Source organism: Coturnix japonica, chromosome W (genome assembly GCF_054131305.1).
Source record: "Coturnix japonica strain WE chromosome W, WE-NBRP24, whole genome shotgun sequence".
Classification (NCBI taxonomy): domain Eukaryota; kingdom Metazoa; phylum Chordata; class Aves; order Galliformes; family Phasianidae; genus Coturnix; species Coturnix japonica.
The window spans coordinates 24357263-24375499 of NC_140701.1; positions in this window are offsets into that span (position 1 = coordinate 24357263).

Sequence of the window (18237 nt, forward strand, 5' to 3'; positions counted from 1 at the left end):
CGGGTCCCCCATTTCACATACCTGGTCCGCCGAGAGATGGTTCTTGTCTGCTCCTGCAGTGATCAGATGAGGGAGGGGAGTCCTTCCGAGAAATCTCGGGGCGCGCCAAAGGCGTCCCCCTTCTCAGCTGGTCCTGCAGCCGAACAGAGAGGGTCCCATCTGGGGTGCCAAATTGACTTGCGGAATCAAACTCTATAATCCAGAGATGGGTTATAAAGCAGGTATGTTTATTCCAGCGTTGCGCAGCGCCGGGTGCAAGGGGGATAGCTCCTCCAAACTTGCACACCGTAAGGAGAAAAGTGTGTTACAGATATAGGTTAAGCTAATACATAATCAATAGTCTCCTCCTCAGTTTGATTACATATTCATTACATTCCCTATGGCCCCGTTCCCCGCGACCCCATTCCCTCATTCCCCCTGACCCCATTCCCCGCGACCCTTGCCGATGTTTTCGGGTGAAATTCTTCTTCTGTTTTCTTCTTGGTGTTATCTGCTGTTATTGTTCTCCCATGTCGGCATCATCTTGCCCGGGGCGGGGGGGGATCTAATCCTTCTAGTCAGAGGTCTCCGGACAGTTTCTTCTTATCTTTATTGCCCTCTTCTCTGGCTTTATTTTGACTAAGTGTCTGCAATTCCCCCTTTCCCTGCACTTTTAAATGTACAGTTACCCTTTGTCTTGGTTTCTGTGAAATTCCCCTTTCCCTTTCTATAGCAAAGTGTTACCTTACCACCATTTTGAGGCTTTGCTCACTCTTCACCAGGGCTGTCCTGCAGAGTAGGGTCCCTGCTGTGCCCCTGGGGCTGTGTGCCGGATATGGGACTCTGCCGCCTGCCAGGCTCAGCACTCAGCCTGCCCGGTGAGCTGCCCAGGGCGCTCCAGGGAGATGTGGGGGGGAAGGAGCCCCCCAGCAGGGCTTGTGCTGCCACAGCTGCTGCCTGCGGCAGGGGAATCGCAGCTCCACTGCACAACAGTATGTTATTGAAGGCCCTTGGCAAGAGCTGAGCCATGGCAGGGAGTTTCCATTTCCTGTTCTGAGGCAAAGAGAATTAGAGTCAGAAATCTAAAAGGGGCAATAAGAGTTCTGAGAATTTTTTGTCAATCAATTGCTTGTTTTGTGAACACTCACACATGATGTGCTTTCATTCTCCCCTTTCTCAAAGGATGGAACCAATTGTAATTATCATCATTTTCTGTAAGCATGAATAATTCACTTATCATACGAACAGGCAGCATTTTCTATCTGAAACTGAATGCCACAGAAGCTGGGGTAGGGGGCTCTAAGAGCACTTGGGGTAAAGTTATAAGACATGAAACAGATGAAAATATCCACGGAGAAGAGATAAGAAAAGAAGAGGAAGGTCAGATCACCATGAGCTGCTTCTGCTTAAGGAATGCTGAACAACATGAAATTAAATGCAAGTAATGGTGCTAAATGTACACTGTTGTAGGAGAATGAAAACATTTCATATTATAGCAGGAGGAGTGTCTCTGAGAATGGTATGGATTTGTCATTACCTTCTGCACTCTGAGCAGGACTCCAAGCCCAACAACAGCAGATGCCCAACAGCAGCTCCATCAGCGAGTTCCTCATGTTGCCGCTGGGAGACACAAGGCAGCTGCAGCTCCTGCACTTCTGGCTATTCCTGGGCATCTACCTGGCTGCCCTCCTAGGCAATGGCCTCATCAGCACAGCAGTAGCATGCGACCGCCGCCTGCACACCCCCATGTACTTCTTCCTCCCCAACCTGGCCCTCCTCGACCTGGGCTGCATCTCCACCACTCTCCCCAAAGCCATGGCCAACTCCCTCTGGGACACCAGGGCCATCTCCTACGCAAGATGTGCTGCACAGCTCTTTTTCCTTCTCTTCTTCATGTCAGCAGAGTATTCCCTTCTCACCATCATGTCCTATGACCGCTACGTTGCCATCTGCAAGCCCCTGGACCTTGATGGACAGCAGAGCTTGTGCCACCATGGCAGCAGCTGCCTGGGGCACTGGGGTTCTCAATTCCCTGCTGCACACTACCAACATATTTTCACTGCCTCTCTGCCAAGGGAATAATGTCAACCAGTTTTTCTGTGAAATCCCCCAGATCCTCAAGCTCTCCTGCTCAGAATCAAATCTCAGGGAAGTTGTGTATATCATTTTTAGTGCCAGTTTTGCCCTTGAGTGCTTTGTTTTCATAGTTGTTTCATATGTGCAGATCTTCCTTGCTGTGCTGAGGATGCCCTCTGAGCAGGGATGGCACAAAACCTTCTCCACGTGCCTTCCTCACCTGGCTGTGGTCTTCCTATTTCTCAGCACTGCCTTTTTTTCCAACCTGAAGCCCCTCTCCATTTCCTCCCCACTCCTGGATCTGGCAGTGGCACTTCTGTACGCAGTGGTTCCTCCAACACTGAACCCTATTATCTACAGCATGAGGAACAGGGAGATCAAGGAGGCTCTCAGGAAGGTGTTGCAATACACACTATTCCAGCTTCCATAAAATGCACAACTTTCTCACAGGATTCCCAGTGATGGTTCTTTATGTTTTATGCATCTTTGGTTGTTTGATTATGTGAGATATAGCAACATGCATAAAAAAAAAAAATTAAAAAAAAATGGTATTTAACTTATAAATAAATATTAATTTCACTTCTTTCCTACCTACTTTCCATTTTCTCACTCCAGGAGCTCATGTAAACTTGTAAGCAGATTCCCTGAATATCTTGTAAGATACCTAAAAGTGTTTCAAAATAGACTTTTACTTAGCTTTTCTTTTATCCTTCTTTGACTGGATTTTGGAGGTACAGCGGCAGACAGCAGAACAACGAGCTCTTTCCATTTCTGATCTCTTTACACTGCCACAGTGTTCTCAAGCCCTGTCATTTGTGCAGTCCTGAAGGTCTTCTGTATCTCACGACAGTCCTGTTGCCTCTACAGCAGGAATCCATTGCTGCAGTCAGTAGCCCTCAATAAAGACGGCTGTGTCAGAGCTGGTCTCCTTGCTGGCACTGCCATAACAAGAGGGCCCCTTCAGAGCAGGTCCAAAGATCTGGAGGCCTCTTCCAAAGCTGGTGTAAGGAATATACCTCCGGAGCTGCTCCCTGAGAATACCTTGAGATCTTCTGGTGCTCTTCAGTGCGTGACCGGATCAGACTGAATAGTCCCAAGGAGATCAGTAAGCGTCTCAGGGCAGTGCTGTGGTTTAAGCTTTATGGGTTGAGACAAAGAGAAAAAGAAAAGGATAATAATTATGACAAATGTATTTATACATATATATTTAGTATATTTTCACACATATACAACACATGCAGTTGCAAACATATATGAACTAATCCCTATGTTTATCTGTTTGCAATTCCAGGACTAGTTGCAGGGTTTTAACAGCCATAGGATTCAATGTAGGAACTGAAGTGACTGTCAGGCTGTTGCAGGAATTGCAGCAACTGCAGAGCTCATTGCCAGAGCTGGAATCACCGCACGACCTGGGATTGAAATTTTAGCAGCCACTGGGCTCATTGGAGGGGTTGGAGTGACCACAGGGCTGTACCTCCTGGCACAGTGCACCTCACATGGGAGGCATTTGTTTCATTTTCTTATCACAGTACTTGGAACAGCTACAGGACCTTTATCAAGAGTGACTGTAGAGCTCATTATGAGGGGTGGAGTGACAGCGGGATCTGTCCAGAGCATGGAGTAACTGCAGAACGTGTAGCAGAAAACCTTGGAGCTGCTGCAGGGTCTGTGCCATGGGTTGCAGAGGCTGCAGCACTGTCAGCAGATCCAGCTCTCTTCCCCTTGAAGATGGTGAAGAGTGTTGAACACAGCTCAGTAGGTGTGGGCCAGGCCCTGGCACACTGCAGTCATTTGTGCTTCTTTGGGATTACCAGAGCCACAGCAGACCTGCCCCCAATATTCTACCAGTTTCTCAGGATCCTGCAGTTGCTCAGAGACAAAGTTCCAAAGCCCTGGGGTGCCCACAATTGCAAGCAGCTTCCCAGATTGTCCCACACCCCCTGCCAAGCAGAGCCTTCTCACCTTGGGGCAGATCTCTCACTGATATACCTGAATAATTGTTTAACCTCAATCCTAGAATCATAGAATCACCAAGGTTAGAAAAGGCCTAAAAGATCATCCAGTCCAACCGTTCTCCTATTACCAATAGCTCCCACGAAACCATGTCCCTCAACACAACATCCAGTCGCTCCTTGAACACCTCCAGGGACAGGGACTCCACCACCTCCCTGGGAAGTCCATTCCAGAGCCTGACCAGCCTTTCTGAGAAGTAATACTTCCTAATTTCCTGCCTGAATTTCCCCTGCGGTAGCTTGAAGCCATTCCCTCTGGTCCTATCACTAATAACATGAGAGAAGAATCTGAACCCCAGCTCACCACAGCCTCCCTTCAGGAAGTTATAAAGAGAAATGAGGTCTCCCCTGAGCCTCCTCTTCTCCAGGCTGAACGTTCCCAGCTCCTTCAGCCTCTCCTCATACGGCCTGTACTCCAGACCCCTCACCAGCGTTGTTGCCCTCCTCTGAACACGTTCCAGGGCCTCCATGCCTTTCTTGCAGTGAGGGGTCCAAAACTGAACACAGTACTTGAGGTTCTGCCTCACCAGAGCTGAGTACAGGGGAACAATCACCTCTCTGCTCCTGCTGGCAACACTGTTTCTGACGCAAGCCAGGATGTCATTGGACTTCCTGGCCACCTGGGCACTGTCCTCTCACGTTCAGCCAAGCATCAATCAATACCCCCAGGTCCATTTCCTCTTCAGCAGTCTTCCTACCCAATCCTGTAGCGTTGCTTGTGGTTGTTTTAGCTGAAATGCAGAACGCAGCATTTGGTCTTGATGAACCTCATCCCATTGGCTTCAGCCCAGCTCTCCAGTCTGTCCAGATCCCTCTGTAGGGCCGAGCTACCCCCAGGCATATCCACACTCCAGGCCAATTTGTTGTCATCTGCGAACTTACTGAGGGTGCACTCAGTGCCCTCATCCAGGTCATCAATAAAGATGTTGAAGAGGACAGGCCCCAGCACCGACCCCTGGGAAACACCACTTGTGACCGGTCACCAGCTGGACTGAGCTCCATTCACCACCACTTTCTGAGCCTGGCCCTCCAGCCAGCTCCTTACCCAGCCAAGAGTGTACCCATCCAAGCCATGGGCTGCCAGCTTCTGCAGGAGAATATTGTGGGAGACAGTGTCAAAGGCTTTGCTGAAGTCTATGCAGACTACATCAACAGCCTTTCCCTCATCCAGCAGATGGTTCACTTGATAATGGAAAGAGAAAAGGTTGGTCATGCAGGACCTGCCCTCATGAACCCATCCTGGCTAGGCCTGATCCCCCATTAGTCCCGCAGATACCACGTGATCTCCCTCAAGACAATCTGCTCCATAACCTTCCCTGGAACCTAGGTCAGGCTAACAGGCCTGTAGTTCCCTGTATCCTCCTTACGACCTTTCTTGTAGATGGGAGTCACATTGGTGAGCCTCCAGACTTCTGGGAACTCACCAGTCAATAAGGAGCGCTGTTAGATAATTGAAAGCAGATTGGCTATCACCTCTGCCAGTTCCCTCAGCACTCTCGGGTAGATTTCATCCAGCCCCACGGACTTGTGGCAGTCCAGTTGGAGCCATAGGTCTCTGACCGTTTCTTCCAGAATCACAGGGGGTTAGTGCGCTCCCCAGCCGAGACTACCAGGTCAGAGAGAGGAGTACCCTGAGGATAACTGGTCTGACTTTTAAAGACAGATGTAAGGAAGGCATTCAGAACATCCGTCTTTTCGTTTACAAACTCCACGATGTTCAATCCGGTTTCCAGGCTGTCTTCCCAGATTGCCACACGTTTTTGGAAAGCTGAGTTAGTGTTCATTCTCATATTCATACTCACGTTCATGTTATCAATATCAGAGAATGTACTTCTCTCCATTCGTTCTATGCAGAAGTCTCCTTCAAAACCAGAGAATGCTGACTGGCAGGGTATATAGAAAGGTTTAGGAAAAATCTTAGAACCCTCAGTGCTGTGGCATTTAACTCCTGAACATATGAGGCACCCTAAGAAATTAAGTGAGTATTTGAGTCAGAGATGGTGCGGCTTACAGAGATCTAAGGAGGTAAACCTTATTTGTGGTTTGGCTTATGCTTACTGTGCTCTGTATAATACTATTCTGGAGAGAGAGAGTTTCCAAGCTAAGGTTCAAGTTGAAAAGGAAAATCACCAAGTCAACTCTAATCAGTCACAGGAGGCACCAGTAACGATATCAGTTGCTCCTGCGGAAGGCAAGAAATGGAAATGGGTGTCCATTCAACGGTTGAGGTTTAACAAAAGCAAGTGTAGAGTCTTGCACCTAGGAAGAAATAATTGCATGCACCAGTACAGGCTGGGGGAAGACCTGCTGGAGAGGAGCTCTGCAGAGAGGGACCTGAGCGTCCTGGTGGACAACAGGTTGGCACTGAGTCAGAAGTGTGCCCCTGTAGCCAAAAAGGCCAATGGCATTCTGGGTTGCATTAAAAAGAGCATGGCCAGCAGGTCACAGATCACAGAATCACAGAATGACCCGGGTTGGAAGGGACCTCAAGGATCATGTAGTTCCCACCCCCCTGCCTAGCAGGGCCACCAAACATGCACATTTACTAGATCAGGTTGCTCAGGGCCCTTTCCATCCTGGTCTTGAACACCTCCAAGGACGGGGCATCAACAACCTCCCTGGGCAGCCTGTTCCAGGGCCTAACCACTCTCCTAGTGAAGAACTTCCCCCTGACATCCAACCTAAATCTTCCCGCTTTCAACTTAAAACCATTTCCCTGTGTCCTGCTATTGTCAGCCTGTTCGAAGAGTTTACTCCCCTCCTGGATGTAAGTTCCCTTCAGGTATTGAAAGGCTGCAATGAGGTTGAAAGGTGCTCGTTAGGTTCACCTGAGCCCATCTTTCCAGCCTGTTGAGGTCCCTCTGAATGGCATCCCTTCCTTCCACCGTATCGACCGCACCACTCAGCTTGGTGTAGTCAGCAAACTTGCTGAGGGTGCACTCAATTCCCTCATTGATGTCATTAATAAAGATCTTAAAGAGCACTATTCCCAAGACAGACCCTTGGGGGACACAGCTCATTACTGGCCTCCACCTGGACATAGAGCCATTGTCCACCAGCGTCTGTCTGCGGCCTTTCAACCAATTGCTTATCCATCCAGTTGTCCACCCATCAAATCCACTTCCTTCCAATTTGGAGATGAGAATGTGATGGGGGACCGTGTCAAAGGCCTTACTCAGGTCCAGGTAAATGACATCGGTCGCCTTCCCTTCGTCCATCAACGCCTTCACTCCATCATAGAAGGCCACAAGGTTGTTTAAGCATGACCTGGTGAAGCCGTGCTGGCTGTCTCAGATCACATGCCCATTCTTTATCTGATCGAGCATGTTGTTCAGGAGGATCTGTTCCATCATCTTCCCAGGCACAGAGTTGAGACTCACCGGCCTGTAGTTCCCCGGGTCCTCTCTTCTCCCCTTCTTGTATATGGGAGTGTCGTGACCCTTCCTCCAGTCATCCTGGACCTCACCTGACTTCTCAAATATGATGGAGAACGGCTCGGCAACCACCTCAGCCAGCTCCTTCAGAACCCTGGGATGCACACCGTCTGGCCCCATAGACTTGTACTCATTCAGTCTAAGGAGGCACTCTTGGACTTGCTCTGCCTTACAGTGGGGAGGGATTTTCCTCCTTGGTCCCCACATAGAGGTATGGGGGTGCAGGGCTTAGGGATGTGAACAAGACTAGAATCCTGGCCACCAGTGAAGACCGAGGTGAAGAACTCATTCAGCACCTCAGCTTTCTCTTCATCTGTTGAAGCCAATTCTCCTTTTAAATTTACTAAAGTAGGTACGCTCGATTTGGCCTGTCTCTTCTGGCCCATGTACCTGTAGAAGGTTTTCTTATTGTTTTTCACGTCCCTTGCCAAGTTCAGTTCTGCCTGCACCTTGGCTTCCCTGATCCCACGTCTGCAAGTCTGGACGGCATCCCTGTATTCTTCAATGCAGTTCATTTCTTCAAGAGATACGTCGAGGGAGGTGATCCTCCCACTCTACTCTGCCCTGGCGAGACCTCATCTGGAATACTGTGTCAAGTTCTGAGCTCCCCAGTACAAAAAAGAAAGGGATCTCTTGGAAAGAGTCCAGCAGAGGGCCACTAGGATGGTGAAGGGCCTGGAGCATCTCCCCTATGAGGAGAGACTTAGGGAACTGGGTCTGTTTAGCCTTGAGAAAAGAAGGCTGAGAGGGGATTTGATCCAGGTTTATAAATACCTGAGGTGTGGGAGCCATAGTGGTGAGGCTGGTCTCTTTTCAGTAGTGCGTGGGGACAGGACTAGGGGTAATGGGATGAAACTACAGCATAGGAAGTTCCGCAGAAATGTGTGCAAGAACTCCTTTACGGTGAGGGTGACGGAGCACTGGAACAGGCTGCACAGGGAGGTGGTGGAGTCTCCTTCTCTGGAGATATTTAAGACCCGCCTGGACGCCTTCCTGTGTGACATGGTGTAGGGAGCCTGCTTTGGCAGGGGGGTTGGACTCGATGATCTCTAGAGGTCCCTTCCAACCCCTACAATTCTGTGATTCTGTGATTCTGTGAATGGATACACCCAGTGGTGGCAAATCCATGCACTTTATTAACCCAGTTAAGGAATGAAAAGGTGGAGTTTTCCTTCTGGATTTGAAGGATGTCTCTTCTGCCTGGCTTGGCCAATACGGGGAGAAGCGACTCAGTTAACCAGGACAGTGTTACCCAGGGTTGTGAGAACAGCTTAATGATTTTTGAGAACTGGTCAACTCGTGAGCCTGAGATCTGGGATCCTCCATCCCAGGGTGGAACTTTACTGCAGCACGTGGATGCCACAGCAACAAAAGAGAACTGTGTAATGGACTGTGAGTTTGCTGAGTTTCTTGGTTTACAGAAAAGCACAAATAACTATAGTAGCAAGCGACATATTTGGGATATGGGATTACAGCTGGACTTTGAACCTTAAGGACTGCCAGGAAAGAAGCCATCTGCAAAACCCCTGAGCCGCAAATTGCCAAGGAACTCCATGCTTTCCCAGGAATGACAGGATGGTGCTGACTGTGGATACACAGCTATGGACTGATGGTAAAGCTCCAAACAGCTTGATAAAGTGAGTAAGGGATGGCCAGGGTGCATGAGGGCGGTGGCTGCACTGGTGCTTAATATTCAAGAAGCCTGTAAATGTACATTGGGCCAAAGGATACCAGTTTTAATATCTCATACAGTGTTTACTGTATTGGTGACAAAAAGGGGGACATTAGTTCATTGGTTCTCACCCCAAAGATTCCTGAAATACCAGGCCATCCTGGTAGAGCAGGGTGATGTATAAATAATGATAACTAATATTGTCAACCCAGTATCTTTCCTTAGCGGAACTCCCCTGGTGGAGAACCAGGATGACATGACTGCTTTGAAACAACCAAAGCTGTACATTCCAGCCAGTCAGTTGGACCTGGAGGACGAACCCTTAGAAGATGCAGAAGATGCCTGGTTTACCAGCAGCTGCAGTTTTGTGAGACAAGGAGACTGTAAGGCAGGACATGCAGTCACTGCTACTGACCAGGTAATCGAAGCACAACCACCAGCTGTGGGGATTTCCCCTCAGAAGGCTGAAATAACTGCCTTGACAAGAGCCTTAATCATATGGACAGATGCTAAATATGTGTTTGGGTGCCACACGGTCATAGTATCATCTGAAAAGAGCAAGGATTGCTCACACACAAGGAAAACAGCATGATGTAAATCTACCAATTGCTACTATATGTTGTAAAGGACATCAGAAATGTAACACTGTACAGGAAACAGAAAATACGATGATAGATCAGGTGGCAGAACAGGCAGTTGAAGAAGGCTTCAATTCCAGACGGTAAACTTAAAATCTCTGAAGCCAAGTCAAAACCTGTAAAATATTCTAAAGAAGACAGGAATCCAATTAATGATTTAGAAAGGAAGAGAGCATGCTGACAGATGGGTTCGCGCCCAGATGGACACAATGTTATGCCCTTTGATGTTTTATGGAAATTGGTTCTAAGAGAAGATGAGAGAATATATTGGGCAAACCAACACTACAAAGTACAATCCCAGTACCAGGAACAGGGCACAAGTGGGCCTCACGGGAAAGGGCCTTCCAGGGCAACAATGGCAAATTGACTTTAAAGAACTCCCAAGAAAAGGGGGGTATCGCTGTATGAAAATCTCTGTAACCTTAGAAACAATTGAGGATGCTGCAGCAGATGCCTGATGGACAATCCAAGAGGAGGTATCCTGTTTACCCAAAGTTGCATTGCAACATGGAGTAGGCAGGGATAACACCGATTCGGGAATAGTTTTCTCTGGACCATGGGATAAACTTACTAGTTGCCAAATTTAGGATGACTAAAACAGCTTTTCTTAGTCTGAATCACCTTGCTACTCTTGGTGTGTTTTACTTGTGTTGTTATAAGATGCTTTTTGTGTCTGTGCCAGGATTCCAGAAGGGAATATAGGGTATGGGAGAGGCATGAGCTGAGACAAAAGGTAGAGAGCAGGGCTTATTTCAGGACACGTCAAGAAAGAATAGAATAATCTAGCAGGTGGAAGCCCTGCTAGATTAAAGAAAAGGGGGGAATTGAATAGTGAAAAAGGACTCCATAGTAGATGAAAAGAGAACACTTTGCTACAGAAAGGGAAAAGAGGCTTGACTAAGGCAAAGGGTAGTTACAGATAGATAGTTTATGTTAAGGGGGTCAGAGAGAGGGGGAATTGCAGACGCTAAGTTTGAGAAAACAAGATAATGAAGGCCATGTAGATAAGGGTGGAACAGCCCGAGAACAGTGTGGTGATTAGATGTCCACAGAGCAAGCTGGAACCAGTTTGGGGGGTGCCCCTCCTGAAGGGTCAAAAGTTTACGACGAGGAAGATGATGAGCCTTCATCCCATGACCACCCCCACAACTCACTAGGCATGCGCAAGGGGGCAGGGACTGCATGCATGCTAATGGGGTCACAGGAACGTAATGAATATGTATCCAAATTCCTGCAAACTATTGATGATGTATTAGTTCAGCCTATATCTGTTGCACGCTTTCTCCTGACAGTGTGGAAGTGAGGTGGAGCTATCCCCCTTGCACCAGGGTGTATGCGCATCACTCATTAAAAATACCTGCTTTATAACTACTTTGTGGTTATGGAGTTTGATTCCGCAAGTCAGGCCCCTTACCACGAAATTGGGTACGGGAAAATGGGAAATGGTATGGAGATGGAAGCTGGGCTCATAGAATAAAAACAGAGCAATGGCTAAGATCTAAGGAGGAAAAATATATTTTACTAAGTATGATATTGGAATGCAAGATAACACAATATAGTACAAGATACTTGAATTTGAGGCTAATAAATCAAGTAAAATAAGTAAGAGAGAGAGGCTTCAAAGACCGAGAAGCCGTCGTAGAAATTGAAGGCACCATGGTTTGGAAGCACACCAAACTGGCACTAAAAATGATATACACAACTTCCCTGAGATTTGATTCTGAGCAGGAGAGCTTGAGGATCTGGGGGATTTCACAGAAAAACTGGTTGACATTATTCCCTTGGCAGAGAGGCAGTGAAAATATGTTGGTAGTGTGCAGCAGGGAATTGAGAACCCCAGTGCCCCAGGCAGCTGCTGCCATGGTGGCACAAGCTCTGCTGTCCATCAAGGTCCAGGGGCTTGCAGATGGCAACGTAGCGGTCATAGGACATGATGGTGAGAAGGGAATACTCTGCTGACATGAAGAAGAGAAGGAAAAAGAGCTGTGCAGCACATCCTGCGTAGGAGATGGCCCTGGTGTCCCAGAGGGAGTTGGCCATGGCTTTGGGGAGAGTGGTGGAGATGCAGCCCAGGTCGAGGAGGGCCAGGTTGGGGAGGAAGAAGTACATGGGGGTGTGCAGGCGGCGGTCGCATGCTACTGCTGTGCTGATGAGGCCATTGCCTAGGAGGGCAGCCAGGTAGATGCCCAGGAATAGCCAGAAGTGCAGGAGCTGCAGCTGCCTTGTGTCTCCCAGCGGCAACATGAGGAACTCGCTGATGGAGCTGCTGTTGGGCATCTGCTGTTGTTGGGCTTGGAGTCCTGCTCAGAGTGCAGAAGGTAATGACAAATCCATACCATTCTCAGAGACACTCCTCCTGCTATAATATGAAATGTTTTCATTCTCCTACAACAGTGTACATTTAGCACCATTACTTGCATTTAATTTCATGTTGTTCAGCATTCCTTAAGCAGAAGCAGCTCATGGTGATCTGACCTTCCTCTTCTTTTCTTATCTCTTCTCCGTGGATATTTTCATCTGTTTCATGTCTTATAACTTTACCCCAAGTGCTCTTAGAGCCCCCTACCCCAGCTTCTGTGGCATTCAGTTTCAGATAGAAAATGCTGCCTGTTCGTATGATAAGTGAATTATTCATGCTTACAGAAAATGATGATAATTACAATTGGTTCCATCCTTTGAGAAAGGGGAGAATGAAAGCACATCATGTGTGAGTGTTCACAAAACAAGCAATTGATTGACAAAAAATTCTCAGAACTCTTATTGCCCCTTTTAGATTTCTGACTCTAATTCTCTTTGCCTCAGAACAGGAAATGGAAACTCCCTGCCATGGCTCAGCTCTTGCCAAGGGCCTTCCATAACATACTGTTGTGCAGTGGAGCTGCGATTCCTTTGCCCCAGGCAGCAGCTGTGGCAGCACAAGCCCTGCTGGGGGGCTCCTTCCCCCCCCACATCTCCCTGGAGCGCCCTGGGCAGCTCACCGGGCAGGCTGAGTGCTGAGCCTGGCAGGCGGCAGAGTCCCATACCCGGCACACAGCCCCAGGGGCACAGCAGGGACCCTACTCTGCAGGACAGCCCTGGGCACCCGCCTGCAGCCCCGGCTGCACAGCCTGCAGCTGTGCTGGGACATGCAGCTCCCCCCCTAACTCTTATGCTGCAGCACAGAAGCCCTCAGCTGGAGCAGAAGTCTTTTTTCCACTGTAAAGAACATGCATTATCTGTAGCCAATCTGCTACGGAATGTCTCAGATTTAGTTAACTATCAATTAAAAGCAGCTGCATTGCCTACTGCATGAGACTTAGCGTGTCGTGGTCTGTGAGCAATGCTCCTTCAGAGAGCTCGCAGTGCGCTCACACAGTACATATCTTGTAAGCTCACTCCAATTTCTCTCCTCTCTTTCTGTCACCTGCAGGTTGTGCTGTGCACAAGAGCTGCTCCTCAGCACAGCTGTCTCTGTGCAGCTCTGCCCAGTTTTATGAGCTCCCTGAGTCCCAGAAGCCCGGACAAGCAAGCAGCAGATGATGTCATTTTTATCCTTCTAAGTCATCTCTCCTGACATGTCCCTGGGTCCTCATGGCCAACAGCTCATGAAAGACAACAGCATCATGTCTCTGCTTTGAAATCCGCTCAATTAACCACCACACGTCCAGTGGTCAATGACTGATTGGAGACATATAGCGAGTACTACCAGAGTTCGTTTGATGAATCACAAAGGGCACCCAGACAAGGACGGGGTGGTTTGGACTTTCTCTGTGCAGGACAGTGATCCAGCTGAGGCAGTGCAGGAGTCTCATCCCTTGTCAGAAATCCTGGAGCTGAAATGGGATACAGCTCCCCACAGAACCACAGGAGCTGGGATTCCTCTGGTTCAGTTCAGAAGTGCACAAGGAGTTGCCTGCATGTGAGCTCCTGCTCTGAGTCCTTGGTCCTTCATCTGGGAGGCAGATGCTCACACACAGACACTGGGTAATGCCCAAGGTGCCTGGGCTGCTCCTGATGTGTGCCAGTGTTTGTAAACCGTGTGGGAAATCCCTGAGATAGACACCTCCTTCCTGGGCATCAGCTGAGGGCCAGAGAAGGGATAGCACCGGCTGTCTGGTGAATTCACATGCAGCTACAAGAGCAGCACAGGGCCTTCGGGAAAGCCATGCCATAAGTGCGTCTGTGCTGCTAAGTCAACTCCAAGACCCATGATGGGTCTAATGTCTGTGTGCCACCTTCTGCACACTGATACCATAGATGAGCTGCAGACCTGCGCTCCTGTTAGGACCACAGGGACACAGTTAAATGGCTTCCACAACTTCACTGTAGCGCAAGGGGGATACAGAGTCTTTAGGATGGATGGGCGAGGATTCAAGGAAGGGTGACTGCCCTCTGTGAGAGTGCACTTAGCTCTGCCTGGGGATGGAAGAGCAGCCAGGTCAGAGCTAATGGAAATGGTAAAGAGAGGATTCCCACAGTGTCTGTTCCTGGCTTCTTGATCATGGAGAGCAAGTGGAAGGTGCCCTCTGCAGACAGATGCGAGTCTCATGTTGTCAAACCTGAGTCCCCTTTGGGAGTCTTTTGCACTGCAGTAACAACAGCAGGGACAGCACAGCAGGGCATGTGCCATCCAGCAGATCTGTGGAGAGCACAGATGGCAGATTCTTAACCAAGCCATGGAGGAACAAAATAGGAGAGGTGCTCTGCTGGATCTCATACTGTCCGGCAATGAAGGTCTGGCGGGAACTGTGAAGGTCAAAGGGGCATCAGGCCAAGTACAAGACGCAAATTTATCTCTTTTATTTATTTATTTATTTATATATATATATATACATATTTTTTTATTTGAGTCCGTAAGCTTAAAAGATGTTCATTAATGTCAATAAAATTGACAGAAAAAATTGAAGACAATGAGCGAAATCAATGAAAATGTGTTTACCCTTCTCAACATGAGAAATTCTCATGAGTCTTGTCCCATTTTAAGTTGTAAATATGAATCTGTGAGGTGATTTGATGTCTTTTTTTTTTTTTTTCTTTTTTAATTCTTTTTCTGAAACTACGATGTTTTTCAGAACTGTGTTTGCTGGACATGAATGCCATACAGTTCAGGGACACAGACACTGGTGCTAGTGCCAATGCCCTGTGACTAAATCCTGGCGTCACCGCTGCTCTTCCCTGCTGCCTATTTGATGTCCCTCATCCTCCAGGTGTCTCCTGCTCTCCTAAATAAATGGCCGTGGCTAAGGTCATGTTTTCAGCAGGCAATTTAGACACACGCTCCTGCCACAGCCTGCCAGATTTCCCCATCCCTTGCTCTTTGTTCAGTCAGATACCTCCCAATTATCTGTCTGATTTCTGACTTTTAGAGGGATGACTCAAATTTGCTCCATCTCGCCAAAGTCTGATGGACTGTGTTGTCAGCTCCTTCACCGTGATTCTATCTATCCTTTTTTATTTTTTATTTTTTATTTTTCTCTTTCTTTTTCTTTTTGTATGTGGATTTCTTCCTCTTTTTCTTTCCTCTTCCTTTTCCTTTTCCTTTTCCTTTTCCTTTTCTTTTTCCTTTTCCTTTGCCTTCTCCTTCTCTTTCTCTTTCATTTTTTTTCTTTTTCTCTGTTTTTTTTCATGCTTTAAAAAAATCATGAATTCTGTAAGATGTTCATTAATGTCAGTAAAAGTGAAAAAAGAGTTGAAGATAAAGATAGAAATCAATAAGAATGTGTTAGCCTGTCTCAATGTGTGAAATACGAGTCCTGTTCAATTTTAAGTTGATACCTCCCAAATCCCTGGCTGATCTATCCCAGGGAGATTACTGAAATTTGCTCCATTCCCCAAAGTCTGTTGTCAAATCCTTCACCGTGATTCTATCTATCCCATCCTATCTGTTTCTAACTCATTTCCTGTGCAAATATTCCCTATGAAAGATAAACATCAATAGAAGCAGCTTGGATATAGCATGCAGTTGATCACTGTATTTTACTGTTCATTCAATTGCATCAACTTTCCTTCTGTTTGTTGGCCATAAATAAAGAGAATTCTTTCTTTTTCTGTGTGCAGCTGGTTCTCTGTGGAAAGCCAGTGGGAGTTGGTACAAAGGAGGTTTAACACTGAGTGGGTGACGGCAGAGGAGAAGAGTGATGTGAGGAAAAGTGATGCAAGTCCCATGGGGCCATTGTGAGTAGAAGAGGGGTGGGGAGGTTGAGGAGGAACTTTGACCACACAGAAACAGAATAGAACTCATTGGGACATCTTGGATTGACATCAGTTGCAAAGTGCTTCTTTAACTTCTTGTATAAACCCAACTATAAATAAATAGACAATAAATGCATTTTGGATTCTTGCTCTTTAAGCTCTCTCCATTTTGCTGAACAAGTTCTGAAAACCTGAAGAAGAGAACAGGAAGGCACAAGGCACTGGAGACTCTTTAGGTTATAATGGGCCCCAGGGCGCATTTGATGCTGAGTTCATCAGCCTCCAGTGCAGAGAAATGTTTGCACAAAGTACTTAACAAGACAAAGTCAGAAGTAACAGTAAAGTTTCTTGGAGCATTAATGGGCCCACTGAGGAACATTAACAGGCAAGCTTCCCAAGGGACTTGTTAGAGAAGATAATTGGAAGCCATGACTCCAGTCAGGCAAAGGTACTGGAATGGTTGACTTGCGGAATCAAACTCTATAATCCAAAGAGGGGTTATAAAGCAGGTATGTTTATTCCAGCATTGCGCAGCCCCGGGTGCAAGGGGGATAGCTCCACCAAACTTGCACACCGTAAGGAGAAAAGTGTGTTACATATATAGGTCAAGCTAATACATAATCAATAGTCTCCTCCTCAGTTTGATTACATATTCATTACATTCCCTATGGCCCCATTCCTCACAACCCCATTCCCTCATTCCCCCTGACCCCATTCCCCGCGACCCTTGCCGTTGTTTTGGGGTGAAATTCTTCTTCTGTTTTCTTCTTGGTGTTATCTGCTGCTATCGTTCTCCCATGTCAGCATCATCTTGCCCGGGGGTATCTAATCCTTCTTCTTGTCAGAGGTCTCTGGACAGTTTCTTCTTATCTTTATTGCCCTCTTCTCTGGTTTTCTTTTGACAAAGTGTCTGTAATTCCCCTTTTCCCTGCCCTTTTAAATGTAAACTATCTACAGTTACCCTTTGTCTTGGTTTCTGTGAAGTTCCCCTTTCTATAGCAAAGTGTTACCTTACCACCATTTTGAGGCTTTGCTCACTCTTCATGGTGGCTCTGATGCTGAGAAACCCCTCCTTTGTCTTATGAAGCAGAAAGCCCTGATTCCCCGAACCTTAGCAGGGAGGACCTCATTTTGACTAAGGATCCTTCCTGGAGCAGTGAGTCGGAAGTCTGTATGATGTTTAATGAAAGACATGGGGACAGAAGATCCCAGGCTCTGCATGTGGTGCAAGGATGCTGTCAAGTTCATGTCCCGTGTGTGCCCTGTGTCTCATCACAGGATGTAGGATGTGAGAAGGGCCCAGTCTGAACAAGCAGTCAATCCCAATGAAACTCTGAACTTCAGATCTCTCAGTTCCAGTGCCCTCCTGTGCACACCCTCCCATAATTTGATGTCCTTTATTTTCTGCATTGCCCAGAAGTGCACCCACTGCTCCAGGTGATGCTGCAGCAGTGCAGTGCACACAGGGACAATCCATTCCCTCACCCAGATGGCAATAAATTGCTTGATGCGCTCCAGGGGACTGTTGGCTTTCCTGGCTGCCTGGGCACACTGCTGAATCATGTTCAATTTGATTCTGACCAGGACCTCCAATTCTTTGCAGTCAGACATCTCTCATGTGTCCCATATCCAGCCAGTGTGTATGTCCAGGGTTGCCCCTAGCCAGGTGCACAAGCAGGCACTTTTTCTTGTTATGCTTTATGCACTTGGTGCTTTGTACCAACTGGTACCCAGTTCTCTGACTTGTCCACATCTCACTGCAAGTTCTCTCCACCCTCAGTGGAGGCAACAGCACCTCCTCATCTGGTCACATCAGCAAACTTGCTCAGAACATCTTCTAGTCCTGAATGCAAGTCATCCACAAAAACATGAAAGAGAAGTGGCCCTATAATGGAGCCCTGGGGACCCCTGATAGTGACCATCTGTTACCTCGATCTGGTAACCTGGAAAGTCAAGTCCCTTTGTGAATGTGTATCGACGGCCCCGACCAAGTCACAGCTGTTTGTTACACCAATATGGTCAGCGGTAAAATGGCGTTTATTGGAATGTGAGGGTCCCTTATATAGGTATCCAGTTTCATCTTTATCTTTTTTACATATGCATGACCCAGCAGGGGAGGGCCTATCACGTTACATCCCGAGGGTCCGATTTCACCTAATACAACATTTCCCTCTCCCCATGCTTAACAAAACCATGCCCCGTTACAACGCAAGCGCCGATCCTAATCCTAACATATAAAAGTGTTAGTACTT